Source organism: Oncorhynchus gorbuscha, linkage group LG09 (genome assembly GCF_021184085.1).
Source record: "Oncorhynchus gorbuscha isolate QuinsamMale2020 ecotype Even-year linkage group LG09, OgorEven_v1.0, whole genome shotgun sequence".
In the NCBI taxonomy this organism is placed as follows: Eukaryota; Metazoa; Chordata; class Actinopteri; order Salmoniformes; family Salmonidae; genus Oncorhynchus; species Oncorhynchus gorbuscha.
In genome coordinates, this window is record NC_060181.1 from 92,239,617 (window position 1) to 92,263,526 (window position 23,910).

The following is a 23,910-nucleotide window of genomic DNA, read 5'->3' on the forward strand; positions in this document are numbered from 1 at the left end:
GAGGGAAGGAGGAAAGAGGGAAGGAGGAAGGAGGAAAGAGGGAAGGATGAGAGAGGGAAGGAGGAGAGAGGGAAGCAGGAGAGAGGGAAGGAGGAAAGAGGGAAGGAGGAGAGAGGGAAGGAGGAAAGAGGGAAGGAGGAAAGAGGGAAGGAGGAGAGAGGGAAGGAGGAGAGAGGGAAGCAGGAGAGAGGGAAGGAGGAGAGAGGGAAGGAGGAAAGAGGGAAGGAGGAGAGAGTGAAGGAGGAGAGAGTGAAGGAGGAGAGAGGGAAGGAGTAAACAGTGCGTTCTGATGAAGTGGATATGACAGGGCCTTATGACTTCATATCAGAGCTGATGCCATTACCCTCAAATGGCTGTGGACATTAGTCGGTGGCAGGATGGCTGAGAGGGGTTGTTTTGCTCCATAGTGGGTAACAGGATGACTGAGAGGGGTTGTTTTGCTCCACAGTGGGTAACATGATGGCTGAGAGGGGTTGTTTTGCTGGGTAGTGGGTAACAAGATGGCTGAGAGGGGTTGTTTTGCTCCATAGAGGGTAACATGATGGCTGAGAGGGGTTGTTTTGCTCCATAGTAGGTAACAAGATGGTTGAGAGGGGTTGTTTTGCTGGGTAGTGGGTAACAAGATGGCTGAGAGGGGTTGTTTTGTTGGGTAGTGGGTAACAGGATGGTTGAGAGGGGTTGTTTTGCTGGGTAGTGGGTAACAGGATGGCTGAGAGGGGTTGTTTTGCTCCATAGTGGGTAACAGGATGGCTGAGAGGGGTTGTTTTGCTCCATAATGGGTAACAAGATGGCTGAGAGGGGTTGTTTTGCTCCATAGTGGGTAACAAGATGGCTGAGAGGGGTTGTTTTGCTGGGTAGTGGGTAACAAGATGGCTGAGAGGGGTTGTTTTGCTGTGTAGTGGGTAAAAAGATGGCTGAGAGGGGTTGTTTTGCTGGGTAGTGGGTAACAAGATGGCTGAGAGGGGTTGTTTTGCTCCATAGTGGGTAACAGGATGGCTGAGAGGGGTTGTTTTGCTCCATAGTGGGTAACAGGATGGCTGAGAGGGGTTGTTTTGCTCCATAGTGGGTAACAGGATGGCTGAGAGGGGTTGTTTTGATGTGTAGTGGGTAACAGGATGGCTGAGAGCGGTTGTTTTGATGTGTAGTGGGTAACAAGATGGCTGAGAGGGGTTGTTTCGCTGTGTAGCGGGTAACAGGATGGCTGAGAGGGGTTGTTTTGCTCCATAGTGGGTAACAGGATGGCTGAGAGGGGTTGTTTTGCTGTGTAGTGGGTAACAAGATGGCTGAGAGGGGTTGTTTTGCTGGGTAGTGGGTAACATGATGGCTGAGAGGGGTTGTTTTGCTGGGTAGTGGGTAACAGGATGGCTGAGACAGTGTCTCCTGACCCCTCCTGTCTCAGCCTCCAGTATTTATGCTGCAGTAGTTTGTGTCGGGGGGCTAGGGTCAGTTTGTTTATCTGGAGTACTTCTCCTGTCCTATTCAGGTGTCCTGTGTGAATCTAAGTGTGCGTTCTCTAATTCTCTCCTTCTCTCTTTCTTTCTCTCTCTCGGAGGACCTGAGCCCTAGGACCATGCCCCAGGACTACCTGACATGATGACTCCTTGCTGTCCCCAGTCCACCTGGCCATGCTGCTGCTCCAGTTTCAACTGGCCTGGGCCCTAGGACCATGTCCCAGGACTACCTGACATGAGGACTCCTTGCTGTCCCCAGTCCACCTGGCCATGCTCCTGCTCCAGTTTCAACTGTTCTGCCTTACTATTATTCAACCATGCTGGTCATTTATGAACATTTGAACATATTGGCCACGTTCTGTTATAATCTCCACCCGGCACAGCCAGAAGAGGACTGGCCACCCCACATATGCTCTCTCTAATTCTCTCTTTCTTTCTCTCTCTCGGAGGACCTGAGCCCTAGGACCGTGCCCCAGGACTACCTGACATGATGGCTCCTTGCTGTCCTCAGTCCACCTGACTGTGCTGCTGCTCCAGTTTCAATTGTTCTGCCTTATTATTATTTGACCATGCTGGTCATTTATGAACATTTGAACATCTTGGTCATGTTCTGTTATAATCTCTACCTGGCACAGCCAGAAGAGGACTGGCCACCCCACATAGCCCGGTTCCTCTCTAGGTTTCTTCCTAGGTTTTGGCCTTTCTAGGGAGTTTTTCCTAGCCACCGTGCTTTTACACCTGCATTGTTTGCTGTTTGGGGTTTTAGGCTGGGTTTCTGTACAGCACTTTGAGATATCAGCTGATGTACGAAGGGCTATATAAATACATTTGATTTGATTTGATTTGATTTGGGTAGTGGGTAACAGGATGGCTGAGAGGGGTTGTTTTTCTCCATAGTGGGTAACAAGATGGCTGAGAGGGGTTGTTTTGCTCCATAGTGGGTAACAAGATGGCTGAGAGGGGTTGTTTTGCTGGGTAGTGGGTAACAAGATGGCTGAGAGGGGTTGTTTTGCTGTGTAGTGGGTAAAAAGATGGCTGAGAGGGGTTGTTTTGCTGGGTAGTGGGTAACAAGATGGCTGAGAGGGGTTGTTTTGCTCCATAGTGGGTAACAGGATGGCTGAGAGGGGTTGTTTTGCTCCATAGTGGGTAACAGGATGGCTGAGAGGGGTTGTTTTGCTCCATAGTGGGTAACAGGATGGCTGAGAGGGGTTGTTTTGATGTGTAGTGGGTAACAAGATGGCTGAGAGGGGTTGTTTCGCTGTGTAGCGGGTAACAGGATGGCTGAGAGGGGTTGTTTTGCTGTGTAGTGGGTAACAAGATGGCTGAGAGGGGTTGTTTTGCTGGGTATTGGGTAACATGATGGCTGAGAGGGGTTGTTTTGCTGGGTAGTGGGTAACAGGATGGCTGAGAGGGGTTGTTTTGCTCCAGATGCGTAATGGGATAGCTGAGAGGGGTTGTTTTGCTCCAGATGCGTAACGGGATGGCTGAGAGGGGTTGTTTTGCTCCATAGTGGGTAACATGATGGCTGAGAGGGGTTGTGTTGCTCCATAGTGGGTATCAGGATGGCTGAGAGGGGTTGTTTTGCTCCATAGTGGGTAACATGATGGCTGAGAGGGGTTGTTTTGCTGGGTAGTGGGTAACATGATGGCTGAGAGGGGTTGTTTTGCTGGGTAGTGGGTAACAGGATGGTTGAGAGGGGTTGTTTTGCTGGGTAGTGGGTAACAGGATGGCTGAGAGTAGTTGTTTTGCTCCATAGTGGGTAACAGGATGGCTGAGAGGGGTTGTTTTGCTGTGTAGTGGGTAACAAGATGGCTGAGAGGGGTTGTTTCGCTGTGTAGTGGGTAACAGGATGGCTGAGAGGGGTTGTTTTGATGTGTAGTGGGTAACAAGATGGCTGAGAGGGGTTGTTTTGCTGGGTAGTGGGTAACAAGATGGCTGAGAGGGGTTGTTTCGCTGTGTAGTGGGTAACAGGATGGCTGAGAGGGGTTGTTTTGATGTGTAGTGGGTAACAAGATGGCTGAGAGGGGTTGTTTTGCTGGGTAGTGGGTAACATGATGGCTGAGAGGGGTTGTTTTGCTCCATAGTGGTTAACAAGATGGCTGAGAGGGGTTGTTTTGCTGGGTAGTGGGTAACATGATGGCTGAGAGGGGTTGTTTTGCTGGGTAGTGGGTAACAAGATGGCTGAGAGGGGTTGTTTTGCTGGGTAGTGGGTAACAAGATGGCTGAGAGGGGTTGTTTTGCTGGGTAGTGGGTAACAAGATGGCTGAGAGGGGTTGTTTTGCTGTGTAGTGGGTAACAGGATGGTTGAGAGGGGTTGTTTTGCTGGGTAGTGGGTAACAGGATGGCTGAGAGGGGTTGTTTTGCTCCAGATGCGTAATGGGATAGCTGAGAGGGGTTGTTTTGCTCCAGATGCGTAACGGGATGGCTGAGAGGGGTTGTTTTGCTCCAGATGCATAACGGGATGGCTGAGAGGGGTTGTTTTGCTCCATAGTGGGTAACATGATGGCTGAGAGGGGTTGTTTTGCTCCATAGTGGGTAACAGGATGGCTGAGAGGGGTTGTTTTGCTCCATAGTGAGTAACATGATGGCTGAGAGGGGTTGTTTTGCTGGGTAGTGGTTAACAAGATGGCTGAGAGGGGTTGTTTTGCTCCATACTGGGTAACAGGATGGCTGAGAGGGGTTGTTTTGCTGGGTAGTGGGTAACAAGATGACTGAGAGGGGTTGTTTTGCTCCATAGTGGGTAACAGGATGGCTGAGAGGGGTTGTTCTGCTGTGTAGTGCGTAACAAGTTGGCTGAGAGGGGTTGTTTTGCTGGGTAGTGGGTAACATGATGGCTGAGAGGGGTTGTTTTGCTGGGTAGTGGGTAACATGATGGCTGAGAGGGGTTGTTTTGCTGGGTAGTGGGTAACAGGATGGCTGAGAGGGGTTGTTTTGCTCCAGATGCGTAACGGGATGGCTGAGAGGGGTTGTTTTGCTCTAGATGCGTAACGGGATGGCTGAGAGGGGTTGTTTTGCTCCATAGTGGGTAACATGATGGCTGAGAGGGGTTGTTTTGCTCCATAGTGGGTAACAGGATGGCTGAGAGGGGTTGTTTTGCTCCATAGTGGGTAACATGATGGCTGAGAGGGGTTGTTTTGCTGGGTAGTGGGTAACAGGATGCCTGAGAGTAGTTGTTTTGCTCCATAGTGGGTAACAGGATGGCTGAGAGGGGTTGTTTTGCTGTGTAGTGGGTAACAAGATGGCTGAGAGGGGTTGTTTCGCTGTGTAGTGGGTAACAGGATGGCTGAGAGGGGTTGTTTTGATGTGTAGTGGGTAACAAGATGGCTGAGAGGGGTTGTTCTGCTGGGTAGTGGGTAACAGGATGGTTGAGAGGGGTTGTTTTGCTGGGTAGTGGGTAACAGGATGGCTGAGAGTAGTTGTTTTGCTCCATAGTGGGTAACAGGATGGCTGAGAGGGGTTGTTTTGCTGTGTAGTGGGTAACAAGATGGCTGAGAGGGGTTGTTTCGCTGTGTAGTGGGTAACAGGATGGCTGAGAGGGGTTGTTTTGATGTGTAGTGGGTAACAAGATGGCTGAGAGGGGTTGTTTTGCTGGGTAGTGGGTAACATGATGGCTGAGAGGGGTTGTTTTGCTCCATAGTGGTTAACAAGATGGCTGAGAGGGGTTGTTTTGCTGGGTAGTGGGTAACATGATGGCTGAGAGGGGTTGTTTTGCTGGGTAGTGGGTAACAAGATGGCTGAGAGGGGTTGTTTTGCTGGGTAGTGGGTAACAAGATGGCTGAGAGGGGTTGTTTTGCTGGGTAGTGGGTAACAAGATGGCTGAGAGGGGTTGTTTTGCTGTGTAGTGGGTAACAGGATGGTTGAGAGGGGTTGTTTAGCTGGGTAGTGGGTAACAGGATGGCTGAGAGTAGTTGTTTTGCTCCATAGTGGGTAACAGGATGGCTGAGAGGGGTTGTTTTGCTGTGTAGTGGGTAACAATATGGCTGAGAGGGGTTGTTTCGCTGTGTAGTGGGTAACAGGATGGCTGAGAGGGGTTGTTTTGCTGTGTAGTGGGTAACAGGATGGTTGAGAGGGGTTGTTTTGCTGGGTAGTGGGTAACAGGATGGCTGAGAGTAGTTGTTTTGCTCCATAGTGGGTAACAGGATGGCTGAGAGGGGTTGTTTTGCTGTGTAGTGGGTAACAAGATGGCTGAGAGGGGTTGTTTTGCTGGGTAGTGGGTAACAAGATGGCTGTGTTTTGGTAACAAGATGGCTGAGAGGGGTTGTTTTGCTGTGTAGTGGGTAACAGGATGGCTGAGAGGGGTTGTTTTGCTGTGTAGTGGGTAACAAGATGGCTGAGAGGGGTTGTTTTGCTGGGTAGTGGGTAACAGGATGGCTGAGAGGGGTTGTTTTGCTCCAGATGCGTAACGGGATGGCTGAGAGGGGTTGTTTTGCTCCATAGTGGGTAACATGATGGCTGAGAGGGGTTGTTTTGCTCCATAGTGGGTAACAGGATGGCTGAGAGGGGTTGTTTTGCTCCATAGTGAGTAACATGATGGCTGAGAGGGGTTGTTTTGCTGGGTAGTGGGTAACAAGATTGCTGAGAGGGGTTGTTTTGCTGGGTAGTGGGTAACACGATGACTGAGAGGGGTTGTTTTGCTCCATAGTGGTTAACAAGATGGCTGAGAGGGGTTGTTTTGCTCCATACTGGGTAACAGGATGGCTGAGAGGGGTTGTTTTGCTGGGTAGTGGGTAACAAGATGACTGAGAGGGGTTGTTTTGCTCCATAGTGGGTAACAGGATGGCTGAGAGGGGTTGTTCTGCTGTGTAGTGCGTAACAAGTTGGCTGAGAGGGGTTGTTTTGCTGGGTAGTGGGTAACATGATGGCTGAGAGGGGTTGTTTTGCTGGGTAGTGGGTAACATGATGGCTGAGAGGGGTTGTTTTGCTGGGTAGTGGGTAACAGGATGGCTGAGAGGGGTTGTTTTGCTCCAGATGCGTAACGGGATGGCTGAGAGGGGTTGTTTTGCTCTAGATGCGTAACGGGATGGCTGAGAGGGGTTGTTTTGCTCCATAGTGGGTAACATGATGGCTGAGAGGGGTTGTTTTGCTCCATAGTGGGTAACAGGATGGCTGAGAGGGGTTGTTTTGCTCCATAGTGGGTAACATGATGGCTGAGAGGGGTTGTTTTGCTGGGTAGTGGGTAACATGATGGCTGAGACGGGTTGTTTTGCTGGGTAGTGGGTAACAAGATTGCTGAGAGGGGTTGTTTTGCTGGGTAGTGGGTAACACGATGGCTGAGAGGGGTTGTTTTGCTCCATAGTGGTTAACAAGATGGCTGAGAGGGGTTGTTTTGCTCCATACTGGGTAACAGGATGGCTGAGAGGGGTTGTTTTGCTCCATACTGGGTAACACGATGGCTGAGAGGGGTTGTTTTGCTCCATAGTGGGTAACAAGATGACTGAGAGGGGTTGTTTTGCTCCATAGTGGGTAACAGGATGGCTGAGAGGGGTTATTCTGCTGTGTAGTGCGTAACATGATGACTGAGTGGTTGTTTAGCTCAGTGCTCCTGTTTTTGGTGTAGAGGTGAGGCACAGCCTTGTTTCAGTTCTGATGAGGTGAGCAGAAGGGTAGCTGGGATGCGGGGTGATGAGGTTAGCTGTACTGGAGCTCAGAACGAGACACCACCACAAATAACAGGTCGTGAGGTATGGGAGGGAGGAAAAGAGGGAGACAGAAAGCTCTGTGCCAGACACAAGTCTCAGTGGTGCTGGGATTGACAGGTATATTACCACAGGTTTCAATGGAGAGGACAAGCCTTATGGTTAATGTAAAAGGAGAAGCAAGAGGATACATGGCTGGATAGCAAAAATAACTATATTTATTTAGTGTGTGGGTGTGACTATCTATATAACTGAATAGGTGTGACTATCTACAGTTGAATTCGGAAGTTTACATACACCTACCAAATACATTTCAACTCAGTTTTTCACAATTCCTGACATTAATTTTTGCATAGTAAAAATTCCCTGTCTTAGGTCAGTTAGGATCACCACTTTATTTTAAGAATGTGAAATGTCAGAATAATAGTAGAGAGAATGATTTATTTCAGCTTTTATTTCTTTTATCACATTCCCAGTGGGTCAGAAGTTTACATACACTGTGATGGCCAGTCCAATACCTTGAATTTGTTGTCCTTAAGCCATTTTGCCACAACTTTGGAAGTATGCTTGGGATCATTGTCTATTTGGAAGACCCATTCGTGACCAAGCATTAACTTCCTGACTGATGTCTTGAGACGTTGTTTCAATATATCCACATTATTTTCCTCCTTCATGATGCCATCTATTTTGTGAAGTGCAGCAGTCCCTCATGCAGCAAAGTACCCCCACAACATGATGCTGCCACCCCCCGTGCTTCACGGCTTGCAATCCTCCCCCCTTTTTACTCCAAATATAACAATGGTCATTATGGCCAAACAGTTCTATTTTTGTTTCATCAGACCAGAGGACATTTCTCAAAAAAGTACGATCTTTGCTCCCATGTGCCGTTGCAAACCGTAGTCTGTCTTTTTCTGTGGTGGTTTTGGAGCAGTGGCAAGGAAAGAGGCACTGAGCTTGAAGGTAGGCCTTGAAATACATCCACAGGTGCACCTCCAATTGACTCAAATTATGTCAATTAGTCTATCAGAAGCTTCTAAATCCATGACATCATTTTCTGGAATTTTCCAATCTGTTTAAAGGCACGGTCCATTTAGAGTATGTAAACTTCTGACACACTGGAATTGTGATACAGTGAATTATAAGTGAAATAATATGTCTGTAAACAATTGTTGGAAGAATTACTTGTGTCGTTGCACAAAGTAGATGTCCTAACCAACTTGCCAAAACTATAGTTTGTTAACAAGAAATTTGTTGAGTGGTTGAAAAACAAGTTTTAATGACTCCAACCTAAGTGTATGTAAACTTCTGACTTCAACTGTATATAACTGTATTGGGGTTTATTTTCCTGCTTCTATAGCGACATGTACACCATCCTCTTTCCGCGTGTATGTTTGAAGGCGTAAGGAGAAAGGCTATTTTAGGCTTAGGGGTTAGGTTTAGGGTTAGGGTAACAATTAGGGTTAGGGGTAAATGTTAGGGTTAGGGGTAAAGGTTAGGGTTAGGGGTAAATATTAGGGTTAGGGGTAAAGGTTAGGGTTAGGGGTAAAGGTTAGGGTTAGGGGTAAATATTAGGGTTAGGGGTAAAGGTTAGGTTAGGGGTAAAGGTTAGGGTTAGGGTAAATATTAGGGGGGTAAATGTTAGGGTTAGGGGTAAAGGTTAGGGTTAGGGGTAAATATTAGGGTTAGGGGTAAAGGTTAGGGTTAGGGGTAAATATTAGGGTTAGGGGTAAAGGTTAGGGTTAGGGGTAAATATTAGGGTTAGGGGTAAAGGTTAGGGTTAGGGGTAAATATTAGGGTTAGGGGTAAATATTAGGGTTAGGGGTAAATGTTAGGGTTAGGGGTAAAGGTTAGGGTTAGGGGTAAATATTAGGGTTAGGGGTAAATGTTAGGGTTAGGGGTAAAGGTTAGGGTTAGGGGTAAATATTAGGGTTAGGGGTAAACGTTAGGGTTAGGGGTAAATATTAGGGTTAGGGGTAAAGGTTAGGGTTAAGGGTAAATATTAGGGTTAGGGGTAAATGTTAGGGTTAGGGGTAAAGGTTAGGGTTAGGGGTAAATTTGTAAGTCGCTCTGGATAAGAGCGTCTGCTAAATGACTTAAATGTAAATGTAAATGTAAATATTAGGGTTAGGGGTAAAGGTTAGGGTTAGGGGTAAATATTAGGGTTAGGGGTACATGTTAGGGTTAGGGGTAAATATTAGGGTTAGGGGTAAAGGTTAGGGTTAGGGGTAAATGATAGGGTTAGGGGTAAATATTAGGGTTAGGGGTAAAGATTAGGGTTAGTGTGTTTGTGAGCATGTGTGTGAGCGTGAGCGTGTGTGTTTGTGAGCATACACAAGAGCATATTGGGTTCTAGAGCTGGACTTAGATGTTATGCCTATTCACATTCTTAGCAACCGGCGGAACTGAAATAAGAAATCCTACGTTGGACCAAAGTTAGTGAAGGAGAAAAAAAGCAACACAATGATGAATGGATATCCACACGTGGGAGCCAAGAAAAGAGAATGCGGTTTAATAATGATGGTCCCAGGCCATCGCCCTGAGGAATACCACAACCACTCTCTTAAGAATGGTTTACTTAATCTTTGACTTTCATTCAATGTGTGAAGAGTAATGAATTTCTCCCGTCGTTCGTTGACGTTGTGCTATTGTAAAACCCATGGTAATAATCCTAGGCATGCACACTCAGACACAGACAGACAGACAGACAGACAGACAGACAGACAGACAGACAGACAGACAGACAGACAGACAGACAGACAGACAGACAGACAGACAGACAGACAGACAGACAGACAGACAGACAGACAGACAGACAGACAGACAGACAGACAGACAGACAGACAGACAGACAGACAGACAGACAGACAGATAGACAGACAGACAGACACAGGGTGCAGGGTAGAGGGAATGTGGATAGACCATGCCTTAGAAAGGCATGTCTGTCTGTCTGTCTGTCTGTCTGTCTGTCTGTCTGTCTGTCTGTCTGTCTGTCTGTCTGTCTGTCTGTCTGTCTGTCTGTCTGTCTGTCTGTCTGTCTGTCTGTCTGTCTGTCTGTCTGTCTGTCTGTCTGTCTGTCTGTCTGTCTGTCTGTCTGTCTGTCTGTCTGTGTATGTATTAGATACAATACAAAAATAGAGAAGTAGACATGTGATTTTCAAAAGGGAGTGAGATGAAAAGCACCACACCTACCATGGTGACATCAGGGTGGATTGTTCCCGCTGCATCAGAACCGTACTGCTTCCTGGTCTGTCTCTGTATCACCCCCCCCCCCTCCCCACAGAGGTCATGTGGGTGTCACACACACACACACACACACACACACACACACACACACACACACACACACACACACACACACACACACACACACACACACACACACACACACACACACACACACACACACACACACACACACACACACACAGCCTCCCCAGTGAGACTCCAGCTATACCAATAAGGCTTCAGGTTCACAGCAACTACAAACTCCTCCATGGAGACCAAAAAGCCAATTTATTTCAGTGTGCTGGAGGTGACAGGCGCATACGTTTTCATACGGGTGGCAGAGACCAAGCTGGCCACTAGGGAAAACCACAGAGTCAATACAGTGACCTCATATAGGCTACTGACTATATATAGTCGGTCTGTGAAATATCACAGAGAAAATATACATTCATTATTAGAACAAAATGTGTTGTCAAGATATACAGTATATATATATATATAGAACAGCAGACCCTGAAACAAACACATGTGAATGAACTACAGTCGATCAAGGCGTTGCTTCTAATGTATCCCACGTCAATTTGCCTGTGAGCATATCACACTGTATCGTACACAGACGCCGCACTTCACTGTTCGGTTGAGTGTACACATACCTGTGTAAACACAACGTGAGATGTTCACATTCTGCATAGGAACAAGCAGGCATATAAATGATACAGCGATGTCCTTCCAAACACAGACACACACAAACACACACACACACACAAATATCCCCCCCCTACACACACACACACACCAGCTCGGTGGACAGTGGAGGGATCGCCATGGTAATTGTGTCTCTGCAGGGAGGACAGTGGAGGGATCGCCATGGTAATTGTGTCTCTGCAGGGAGGACAGTGGAGGGATCGCCATGGTAATTGTGTCTCTGCAGGAAGGACAGTGGAGGGATCGCCATGGTTATTGTGTCTCTGCAGGAGGACAGTGGACAGTGGTCTCTGCAGGGATCAGTGGAGGGATCGCCATGGTTATTGTGTCTCTGCAGGAAGGACAGTGGAGGGATCACCATGGTTATTGTGTCTCTGCAGGAAGGACAGTGGAGGGATCACCATGGTTATTGTGTCTCTGCAGGAAGGACAGTGGAGTGATCACCATGGTTATTGTGTCTCTGCAGGAAGGACAGTGGAGTGATCACCATGGTTATTGTGTCTCTGCAGGAAGGACAGTGGAGTGATCACCATGGTTATTGTGTCTCTGCAGGAAGGACAGTGGAGTGATCACCATGGTTATTGTGTCTCTGCAGGAAGGACAGTGGAGTGATCACCATGGTTATTGTGTCTCTGCAGGAAGGACAGTGGAGTGATCACCATGGTTATTGTGTCTCTGCAGGAAGGACAGTGGAGTGATCACCATGGTTATTGTGTCTCTGCGGGGAGGACGGTGGAGGGATCACCATGGTTATTGTGTCTCTGCAGGAAGGACAGTGGAGTGATCACCATGGTTATTGTGTCTCTGCAGGAAGGACAGTGGAGTGATCACCATGGTTATTGTGTCTCTGCGGGGAGGACAGTGGAGTGATCACCATGGTAATTGTGTCTCTGCAGGAAGGACAGTGGAGTGATCACCATGGTTATTGTGTGTGTCACCATGGTTATTGTGTCTCTGGGGAGGACAGTGGTGATCACCATGGTTATTGTGTCTCTGCAGGAAGGACAGTGGAGTGATCACCATGGTTATTGTGTCTCTGCAGGAAGGACAGTGGAGTGATCACCATGGTTATTGTGTCTCTGCGGGGAGGACAGTGGAGGGATCACCATGGTTATTGTGTCTCTGCGGGGAGGACGGTGGAGGGATCACCATGGTTATTGTGTCTCTGCAGGAAGGACAGTGGAGTGATCACCATGGTTATTGTGTCTCTGCAGGAAGGACAGTGGAGTGATCACCATGGTTATTGTGTCTCTGCAGGAAGGACAGTGGAGGGATCACCATGGTTATTGTGTCTCTGCAGGAAGGACAGTGGAGTGATCACCATGGTTATTGTGTCTCTGCAGGAAGGACAGTGGAGTGATCACCATGGTTATTGTGTCTCTACGGGGATGACGGTAGAGGGATCACCATGGTTATTGTGTCTCTGCGGGGAGGACGGTGGAGGGATCACCATGGTTATTGTGTCTCTGCGGGGAGGACGGTGGAGTGATCACCATGGTTATTGTGTCTCTGCAGGAAGAACAGTGGAGTGATCACCATGGTTATTGTGTCTCTGCAGGAAGAACAGTGGAGTGATCACCATGGTTATTGTGTCTCTGCAGGAAGAACAGTGGAGTGATCACCATGGTTATTGTGTCTCTGCAGGAAGGACAGTGGAGTGATCACCATGGTTATTGTGTCTCTGCAGGAAGAACAGTGGAGTGATCACCATGGTTATTGTGTCTCTGCAGGAAGAACAGTGGAGTGATCACCATGGTTATTGTGTCTCTGCAGGAAGAACAGTGGAGTGATCACCATGGTTATTGTGTCTCTGCAGGAAGAACAGTGGAGTGATCACCATGGTTATTGTGTCTCTGCAGGAAGAACAGTGGAGTGATCACCATGGTTATTGTGTCTCTGCAGGAAGAACAGTGGAGTGATCACCATGGTTATTGTGTCTCTGCAGGAAGAACAGTGGAGTGATCACCATGGTTATTGTGTCTCTGCAGGAAGAACAGTGGAGTGATCACCATGGTTATTGTGTCTCTGCAGGAAGGACAGTGGAGTGATCACCATGGTTATTGTGTCTCTGCAGGAAGAACAGTGGAGTGATCACCATGGTTATTGTGTCTCTGCAGGAAGGACAGTGGAGTGATCACCATGGTTATTGTGTCTCTGCAGGAAGGACAGTGGAGTGATCACCATGGTTATTGTGTCTCTGCAGGAAGAACAGTGGAGTGATCACCATGGTTATTGTGTTACAGGGAAACATAGAGGAAATACATTCAATGAGGCCATGTTGTGTAGAGAGGGTGAAGAGGCAGCCATTGTTGCAATTGCAGTAAGACACACTTTGACGCATTCCAAACGTATGTCAATATCAACACAAAGGCAGCCATCTTGATATTTCTGGATTTGAGATGAAAGACAAAAAATACATGTTCAAATAATGGATAAATATGATTAATATCTGACCTTTACGACAGTCCTACTATCAGGTCGCAGTTGTAAATGAGAACTTGTTCTCAACTGGCCTACCTGGTTAAATAAAGGTGTTCTCAACTAGCCTACCTGGTTAAATAAAGGTGTTCTCAACTAGCCTACCTGGTTAAATAAAGGTGTTCTCAACTAGCCTACCTGGTTAAATAAAGGTGTTCTCAACTAGCCTACCTGGTTAAATAAAGGTGTTCTCAACTAGCCTACCTGGTTAAATAAAGGTGTTCTCAACTGGCCTACCTGGTTAAATAAAGGTGTTCTCAACTGGCCTACCTGGTTAAATAAAGGTGTTCTCAACTGGCCTACCTGGTTAAATAAAGGTGTTCTCAACTGGCCTACCTGGTTAAATAAAGGTGTTCTCAACTAGCCTACCTGGTTAAATAAAGGTGTTCTCAACTGGCCTACCTGGTTAAATAAAGGTGTTCTCAACTAGCCTACCTGGTTAAATAAAGGTGTTCTCAACTAGCCTACCTGGTTAAATAAAGGTGTTCTCAACTAGCCTACCTGGTTAAATAAAGGTGTTCTCAACTAGCCTACCTGGTTAAATAAAGGTGTTCTCAACTGGCCTACCTGGTTAAATAAAGGTGTTCTCAACTAGCCTACCTGGTTAAATAAAGGTGTTCTCAACTAGCCTACCTGGTTAAATAAAGGTGTTCTCAACTAGCCTACCTGGTTAAATAAAGGTGTTCTCAACTGGCCTACCTGGTTAAATAAAGGTGTTCTCAACTAGCCTACCTGGTTAAATAAAGGTGTTCTCAACTAGCCTACCTGGTTAAATAAAGGTGTTCTCAACTAGCCTACCTGGTTAAATAAAGGTGTTCTCAACTAGCCTACCTGGTTAAATAAAGGTGTTCTCAACTGGCCTACCTGGTTAAATAAAGGTGTTCTCAACTAGCCTACCTGGTTAAATAAAGGTGTTCTCAACTAGCCTACCTGGTTAAATAAAGGTGTTCTCAACTAGCCTACCTGGTTAAATAAAGGTGTTCTCAACTAGCCTACCTGGTTAAATAAAGGTGTTCTCAACTAGCCTACCTGGTTAAATAAAGGTGTTCTCAACTGGCCTACCTGGTTAAATAAAGGTGTTCTCAACTAGCCTACCTGGTTAAATAAAGGTGTTCTCAACTGGCCTACCTGGTTAAATAAAGGTGTTCTCAACTGGCCTACCTGGTTAAATAAAGGTGTTCTCAACTAGCCTACCTGGTTAAATAAAGGTGTTCTCAACTGGCCTACCTGGTTAAATAAAGGTGTTCTCAACTGGCCTACCTGGTTAAATAAAGGTGTTCTCAACTGGCCTACCTGGTTAAATAAAGGTGTTCTCAACTAGCCTACCTGGTTAAATAAAGGTGTTCTCAACTAGCCTACCTGGTTAAATAAAGGTGTTCTCAACTAGCCTACCTGGTTAAATAAAGGTGTTCTCAACTAGCCTACCTGGTTAAATAAAGGTGTTCTCAACTGGCCTACCTGGTTAAATAAAGGTGTTCTCAACTAGCCTACCTGGTTAAATAAAGGTGTTCTCAACTGGCCTACCTGGTTAAATAAAGGTGTTCTCAACTAGCCTACCTGGTTAAATAAAGGTGTTCTCAACTAGCCTACCTGGTTAAATAAAGGTGTTCTCAACTGGCCTACCTGGTTAAATAAAGGTGTTCTCAACTAGCCTACCTGGTTAAATAAAGGTGTTCTCAACTAGCCTACCTGGTTAAATAAAGGTGTTCTCAACTAGCCTACCTGGTTAAATAAAGGTGTTCTCAACTAGCCTACCTGGTTAAATAAAGGTGTTCTCAACTAGCCTACCTGGTTAAATAAAGGTGTTCTCAACTAGCCTACCTGGTTAAATAAAGGTGTTCTCAACTAGCCTACCTGGTTAAATAAAGGTGTTCTCAACTAGCCTACCTGGTTAAATAAAGGTGTTCTCAACTAGCCCACCTGGTTAAATAAAGGTGTTCTCAACTAGCCAACCTGGTTAAATAAAGGTGTTCTCAACTGGCCTACCTGGTTAAATAAAGGTGTTCTCAACTGGCCTACCTGGTTAAATAAAGGTGTTCTCAACTGGCCTACCTGGTTAAATAAAGGTGTTCTCAACTGGCCTACCTGGTTAAATAAAGGTGTTCTCAACTAGCCTACCTGGTTAAATAAAGGTGTTCTCAACTAGCCTACCTGGTTAAATAAAGGTGTTCTCAACTAGCCTACCTGGTTAAATAAAGGTGTTCTCAACTGGCCTACCTGGTTAAATAAAGGTGTTCTCAACTGGCCTACCTGGTTAAATAAAGGTGTTCTCAACTGGCCTACCTGGTTAAATAAAGGTGTTCTCAACTAGCCTACCTGGTTAAATAAAGGTGTTCTCAACTAGCCTACCTGGTTAAATAAAGGTGTTCTCAACTAGCCTACCTGGTTAAATAAAGGTGTTCTCAACTAGCCTACCTGGTTAAATAAAGGTGTTCTCAACTAGCCTACCTGGTTAAATAAAGGTGTTCTCAACTAGCCTACCTGGTTAAATAAAGGTGTTCTCAACTAGCCCACCTGGTTAAATAAAGGTGTTCTCAACTAGCCTACCTGGTTAAATAAAGGTGTTCTCAACTAGCCTACCTGGTTAAATAAAGGTGTTCTCAACTAGCCTACCTGGTTAAATAAAGGTGTTCTCAACTGGCCTACCTGGTTAAATAAAGGTGTTCTCAACTAGCCTACCTGGTTAAATAAAGGTGTTCTCAACTAGCCTACCTGGTTAAATAAAGGTGTTCTCAACTAGCCTACCTGGTTAAATAAAGGTGTTCTCAACTAGGGAGCCTACCTGGTTAAATAAAGGTGTTCTCAACTAGCCTACCTGGTTAAATAAAGGTGTTCTCAACTAGCCTACCTGGTTAAATAAAGGTGTTCTCAACTAGCCTACCTGGTTAAATAAAGGTGTTCTCAACTAGCCTACCTGGTTAAATAAAGGTGTTCTCAACTAGCCTACCTGGTTAAATAAAGGTGTTCTCAACTAGCCTACCTGGTTAAATAAAGGTGTTCTCAACTAGCCTACCTGGTTAAATAAAGGTGTTCTCAACTAGCCTACCTGGTTAAATAAAGGTGTTCTCAACTAGCCTACCTGGTTAAATAAAGGTGTTCTCAACTAGCCTACCTGGTTAAATAAAGGTGTTCTCAACTAGCCTACCTGGTTAAATAAAGGTGTTCTCAACTAGCCTACCTGGTTAAATAAAGGTGTTCTCAACTAGCCTACCTGGTTAAATAAAGGTGTTCTCAACTAGCCTACCTGGTTAAATAAAGGTGTTCTCAACTAGCCTACCTGGTTAAATAAAGGTGTTCTCAACTAGCCTACCTGGTTAAATAAAGGTGTTCTCAACTAGCCTACCTGGTTAAATAAAGGTGTTCTCAACTAGCCTACCTGGTTAAATAAAGGTGTTCTCAACTAGCCTACCTGGTTAAATAAAGGTGTTCTCAACTAGCCTACCTGGTTAAATAAAGGTGTTCTCAACTAGCCTACCTGGTTAAATAAAGGTGTTCTCAACTAGCCTACCTGGTTAAATAAAGGTGTTCTCAACTAGCCTACCTGGTTAAATAAAGGTGTTCTCAACTAGCCCACCTGGTTAAATAAAGGTGTTCTCAACTAGCCAACCTGGTTAAATAAAGGTGTTCTCAACTGGCCTACCTGGTTAAATAAAGGTGTTCTCAACTGGCCTACCTGGTTAAATAAAGTTGTTCTCAACTGGCCTACCTGGTTAAATAAAGGTGTTCTCAACTGGCCTACCTGGTTAAATAAAGGTGTTCTCAACTGGCCTACCTGGTTAAATAAAGGTGTTCTCAACTGGCCTACCTGGTTAAATAAAGGTGTTCTCAACTAGCCTACCTGGTTAAATAAAGGTGTTCTCAACTGGCCTACCTGGTTAAATAAAGGTGTTCTCAACTGGCCTACCTGGTTAAATAAAGGTGTTCTCAACTGGCCTACCTGGTTAAATAAAGGTGTTCTCAACTAGCCTACCTGGTTAAATAAAGGTGTTCTCAACTAGCCTACCTGGTTAAATAAAGGTGTTCTCAACTAGCCTACCTGGTTAAATAAAGGTGTTCTCAACTAGCCTACCTGGTTAAATAAAGGTGTTCTCAACTAGCCTACCTGGTTAAATAAAGGTGTTCTCAACTAGCCTACCTGGTTAAATAAAGATGTTCTCAACTAGCCTACCTGGTTAAATAAAGGTGTTCTCAACTAGCCTACCTGGTTAAATAAAGGTGTTCTCAACTAGCCTACCTGGTTAAATAAAGGTGTTCTCAACTAGCCTACCTGGTTAAATAAAGGTGTTCTCAACTAGCCTACCTGGTTAAATAAAGGTGTTCTCAACTAGCCTACCTGGTTAAATAAAGGTGTTCTCAACTAGCCTACCTGGTTAAATAAAGGTGTTCTCAACTAGCCTACCTGGTTAAATAAAGGTGTTCTCAACTGGCCTACCTGGTTAAATAAAGGTGTTCTCAACTGGCCTACCTGGTTAAATAAAGGTGTTCTCAACTGGCCTACCTGGTTAAATAAAGGTGTTCTCAACTAGCCTACCTGGTTAAATAAAGGTGTTCTCAACTAGCCTACCTGGTTAAATAAAGGTGTTCTCAACTAGCCTACCTGGTTAAATAAAGGTGTTCTCAACTAGCCTACCTGGTTAAATAAAGGTGTTCTCAACTAGCCTACCTGGTTAAATAAAGGTGAAATATAATAAATGTAAAAAGAAATCTGAAGTCACTCTACAAACTGTGGTCATGGTCAGGCCTAGATGTTCCAGTGGGTTTAGCCTGTGGAAGGAATCCCTCCTTTATCTCTGTCTTAAGTCCTCATCATCCCTCCCTTCCCAGACAATGACGGTGTAGAACAGGAGGTCATCAGGAGGTATGATTACTCACTTTCCTCTCATCCTCTCCTCCTTCCTCATCTCGTCATTTTCTCCTCTCTTGCCTAATCCTTCTCCGCAGTTTAGCCACTGAGCCGTGTATGTAAGGCGGTCAGGCGGGCCGGGCCTGGAGACTGTGGTCTTTATTATGACGTTTATATACTTCTCCTCCATTTCACTCCCTTTCTCTTTCTCTCCAGCTCACTGTGTGTTTTCACAACTTTTCTAAATATCAATCTCTGCAATCTTGAAAAAAAAGGTGTTTCTAGAAAGGTCCTTGAATGTTAGGACTCTAACCAACTCAAAAGTAACATGACCTAGTATGGACAGGTTATGATTTCAAAGGAACATTACCTAATATGGACAGGTTATGAGGTCAAAGGGAACATTACCTAATATGGACAGGTTATGATGTCAAAGGGAACATTACCTAATATGGACAGGTTATGATGTCAAAAGGAACATTACCTAATATGGACAGGTTATGAGGTCAAAGGGAACATTACCTAGTATGGTTATGAGGTCAAAGGGAACATTACCTAGTATGGACAGGTTATGATGTCAAAAGGAACATTACCTAATATGGACAGGTTATGAGGTCAAAGGGAACATTACCTAATATGGACAGGTTATGATGTCAAAAGGAACATTACCTAATATGGACAGGTTATGAGGTCAAAGGGAACATTACCTAATATGGACAGGTTATGATGCCAAAAGGAACATTACCTAATATGGACAGGTTATGATGTCAAAAGTAACATGACCTAGTATGGACAGGTTATGATGTCAAAGGGAACATTACCTAATATGGACAGGTTATGATGTCAAAGGGAACATTACCTAATATGGACAGGTTATGATGTCAAAGGGAACATTACCTAGTATGGTTATGAGGTCAAAGGGAACATTACCTAATATGGACAGGTTATGAGGTCAAAAGGAACATTACCTAATATGGACATGTTATGATTTCAAAGGGAACATTACCTAATATGGACAGGTTATGATGTCAAAGGGAACATTACCTAATATGGACAGGTTATGATTTCAAAGGGAACATTACCTAATATGGACAGGTTATGATGTCAAAAGGAACATTACCTAATATGGACAGGTTATGATGTCAAAGGGAACATTACCTAATATGGACAGGTTATGATTTCAAAGGGAACATTACCTAATATGGACAGGTTATGATGTCAAAGGGAACATTACCTAATATGGACAGGTTATGATGTCAAAGGGAACATTACCTAATATGGACAGGTTATGATTTCAAAGGGAACATTACCTAATATGGACAGGTTATAATGTCAAAAGGAACATTACCTAATATGGACAGGTTATGATGTCAAAGGGAACATTACCTAATATGGACAGGTTATGATTTCAAAGGGAACATTACCTAATATGGACAGGTTATGATGTCAAAAGGAACATTACCTAATATGGACAGGTTATGATTTCAAAGGGAACATTACCTAATATGGACAGGTTATGATGTCAAAAGGAACAAATAAAAATCTAACTTGGATGTAAAATGGAACTGAGAATGTCACAACTAGACTACAACATGTAACCGGTGTATGATAAACAATTTGTACAACATTTACCAGGTGTATGATACACAATATTCGCAACTAGACAATACATTTTTTTTAACCTTAAATTAACCAGGAAAGTAAGTCATGAACAGATTCTTATTCACAATGACAGCATATGAACAGTGGGTTACCTGCCTTGTTCAGGGTCAGAACGACAGATTATATATATATATATATACATATATCTTTTTACTTTGTCAGCTCGGGGATTCGATCTAGAAGCCTTTCGGTTACTGGCCCAAAGCTATAACCACCTGGCTAACTGCTGCCCCGAACAGCTGTATGATAGACAATATGCTGTGGGAATGTTTTTCAGCGGCAGGGTCTGGGAGACTCGTCATGATCGAGGCAAAGATGAACTGCGCAAAGTATAGAGAGATCCTTGATGAAAACCATCTCCAGAGTGCTCAGGAACACAGACTAGATCAGGTCCAAAAACCAAGGCCTCTTGGTCAACTAAACAGTACGCTTCTTCCCAACCATGTTGCACTAGTATTACTGAATACAGTTCCATGTCACTGAGAGGTATGTTTACTGGTAGAGATCACTGAGAGACGTGTTTACTGGTAGAGATAACTGACAGGCATGTTTACTGGTAGAGATCACTGAAAGGTATGTTTACTGGTAGAGATCACTAAGAGGGGTGTTTACTGGTAAAGATCACTGAGAGGCATGTTTACTGGTAGAGATCACTGAGAGACGTGTTTACTGGTAGAGATCACAGAGATAAACATTTACTGGTAGAGATCACAGAGATAAACATTTACTGGTAGAGATCACTGAGAGGCATGTTTTCTGGTAGAGATCACTGAGGCATGTTTACTGGTAGAGATCACTGAGAGGCATGTTTACTGGTAGAGATCACTGAGAGGCATGTTTACTGGTAGAGATCACTGAGAGGCATGTTTACTGGTAGAGATCACTGAGAGGTACGTTTACTGGTAGAGATCACTGAGAGACATGTTTACTGCTAGAGATTTGAGGGGCATGTTTGCTGGTAGAGATCACAGAGAGATGTGTTTACTGCTAGAGATTTGAGGGGCATGTTTACTGGTAGAGATCACTGAGAGGCATGTTTACTGGTAGAGATCACTGAGAGGCATGTTTTCTGGTAGAGATCACTGAGAGGCATGTTTACTGGTAGAGATCACTGAGAGGCATGTTTACAGCTAGAGATCACTGAAAGGCATGTTTACTGGTAGAGATCACTGAGAGGCATGTTTACTGGTAGAGATCACTGAGAGGCATGTTTACTGGTAGAGATCACTGAGAGGCATGTTTACTGGTAGAGATCACTGAGAGGCATGTTTACAGCTGGAGATCACTGAGAGGCATGTTTACTGGTAGAGATCACTGAGAGGCATGTTTTCTGGTAGAGATCACTGAGAGGCATGTTTACTGGTAGAGATCACTGAGAGGCATGTTTACTGGTAGAGATCACTGAGAGGGGTGTTTACTGGTAGTGGCCATTGTGTGAGTGTTTTCCAGGTTGCTATTTGTTGTGCGTACGGTGGGTCACAGTGTCTGTCTGTCAGAGTAATTCCTCTCTCTGCGTGTGGGGACAGAGTGATTTATAGCCCTTGTGTTTGTCTGTGGAATTACCCTTTGATTGTTTTGTTTCTTACAAAGCCCTTGAATCCATGCTAATGAGGAAAGTGCTTATCTACCAGACCACATTCGGGGACAAATCCAATTGAGTTCATAAAAAAGCAAGACAAGCAGACAAGTACATTTTTGTACAGTCAGCCAAAAAACTCCTTATCTTCTCACTAACTATCCTCAACTATATATTCCAGGCCCCTTAATGTATTCAGACTTTGCCAAATTACTTCAGAATGTTGGTAGGTGTGTGTGTCTCTCTGTGTGTGTGTGTGTGTGTGTGTGTGTGTGTGTGTGTGTGTGTGTGTGTGTGTGTGTGTGTGTGTGTGTGTGTGTGTGTGTGTGTGTGTGTGTGTGTGTGTGTGTGTGTGTGTGTGTGTGTGTGTGTGTGTGTGTGTGTGTGTGTGTGTGCACGTGTGTGTGTGTGTGTGTGTGTGCACGCGTGCGTGTGCGTGTGCGTGTGTGTGTGTGTGCACGCGTGCGTGTGCGTGTGTGTGTGTGTGTGTGCACGCGTGCGTGTGCGTGTGTGTGTGTGTGTGCACGCGTGCGTGTGCGTGCGTGTGTGTGTGTGTGTGTGCACGCGTGCGTGTGTGTGTGTGTGTGTGTGCACGCGTGCGTGTGCGTGTGTGTGTGTGTGTGCACGTGCGTGTGTGCGTGTGTGTGTGTGCATGTGTGTGTGTGTGTGTGTGTGTGTGTGTGTGCACACGTGCGTGTGTGTGTGTGTGTGCGTGTGCACGCGTGCGTGTGCGTGTGTGTGCGTGTGTGTGTGTATGTGTGTGTGTGTGTGTGTGTGTGTGTGTGTGTGTGTGTGTGTGTGTGTGTTTGGCTAATCTGACCATAATTCTACCATCCTGATTCCTCCTTGCAAGCAAAAACTAAAACAGGTAGTACCAGTGACTCGCTCAATACGGAAGTGGTCAGATGATGCAGATGCTACACTACAGGACTGTTTATCTAGCACAGACTGGAATATGTTCTGTGATTCATCCAATGGCATTGAGGAGTATAACACCTTAGTCATCGGCTTCATCAATAAGTGCATAGACAAAGTTATCCCCACAGTGACCGTACGTACATATCCCAACCAGAAGCCATGGTTGGTACAGGCAACTTCCGCAAAGAGCTAAAGGCTAGAGCTGCCGCTTTCAAGGAGCGGGATACGAATTCAGACGCTTTAAAAAAAATCTCACTCAGACAAACTATCAAACAGGCAAAGCGCCAATACAGGACTAAGATTGAATCCTACTACACCGGCTCCGACGCTCGTCATATGTAGCAGGGCTTGCAAACTATTACGGACTACAAAGGGAAACAGAGCTACTCAATGACGCAAGCCTACCAGACCTTGCTAAATGCCTTTTATGCTCTCTTCGAGGAAAGTAACACTGAAAAATGCATGAGAGCACCAGCTGTTCCAGAAAACTGTGTGATCACGTTCTCCGTAGCCGATCGGAGCAAGACCTTTAAACAGTTCAACATTCACAAAGTTGCTTGGCTGGAATGATTACCAGGGCTTCTACTCAAAGCATGCATGGACGAACTGGCAAGTGTCTTCACTATCATTTTCAACCTCTCCCTTACCAAGTCTGTAATACCTACATGTTTCCAGTAAAGAGGATAGTGCGTACGGCCCAGTACTGGGACCAAGCTTCCTGCAATCAAGGACTAGGTGGTGTCAGAGGAAGGCCCACAAATGTATCTCAGGCTCCAGTCACCCAGGTCATAGAATGTTCGCTCTGCTACCGTAAGGCAAGCGGTACCAGAGTGCCAAGTCCACAAGGCTCCTTAACAGCTTCTACCCTCAAGCCATAAGACTGCTGGACAATTAATCACATGGCTACCCAGACTATTTGCATTGATACTGCTGCTACTCACTATTTATTATCTATGCATAGTCACTTTACCCCTACCGACATGTAAATATTACCTCAATTATCTCAACTAACCTGTACCCCCGCACATTGACTCAGTACCTTTATGTAGTTATTGTTGTTTGTTGTTTTACTTTTCTTAACATTATTTTATTTAGTAAATATTGTCTTAAGTCCCCAAAAAATGTAATTGCATTTTGTTATGTTTGAATGTGCTCTGTAGAATAATGACCCATACAACATTTCGTCTGGCATCTCAGCATACCTGTAGTTATTGAACTCAACCTCCAGCAGGTTTATTTGTTGTGATTGCATAGGTGGATGCATCTGTGGGCAAGGTTCTGACAGATGGGTGTGTCTTGGTGGTGGAAAGACACCAAAGAAACACCCATATCAAACCACACCCCCAAGACAACTCTCATTTGCATTCAGTAATTGCCATTTAAATTTTTTATTTTTTTAAAAATGAGCATTGATGA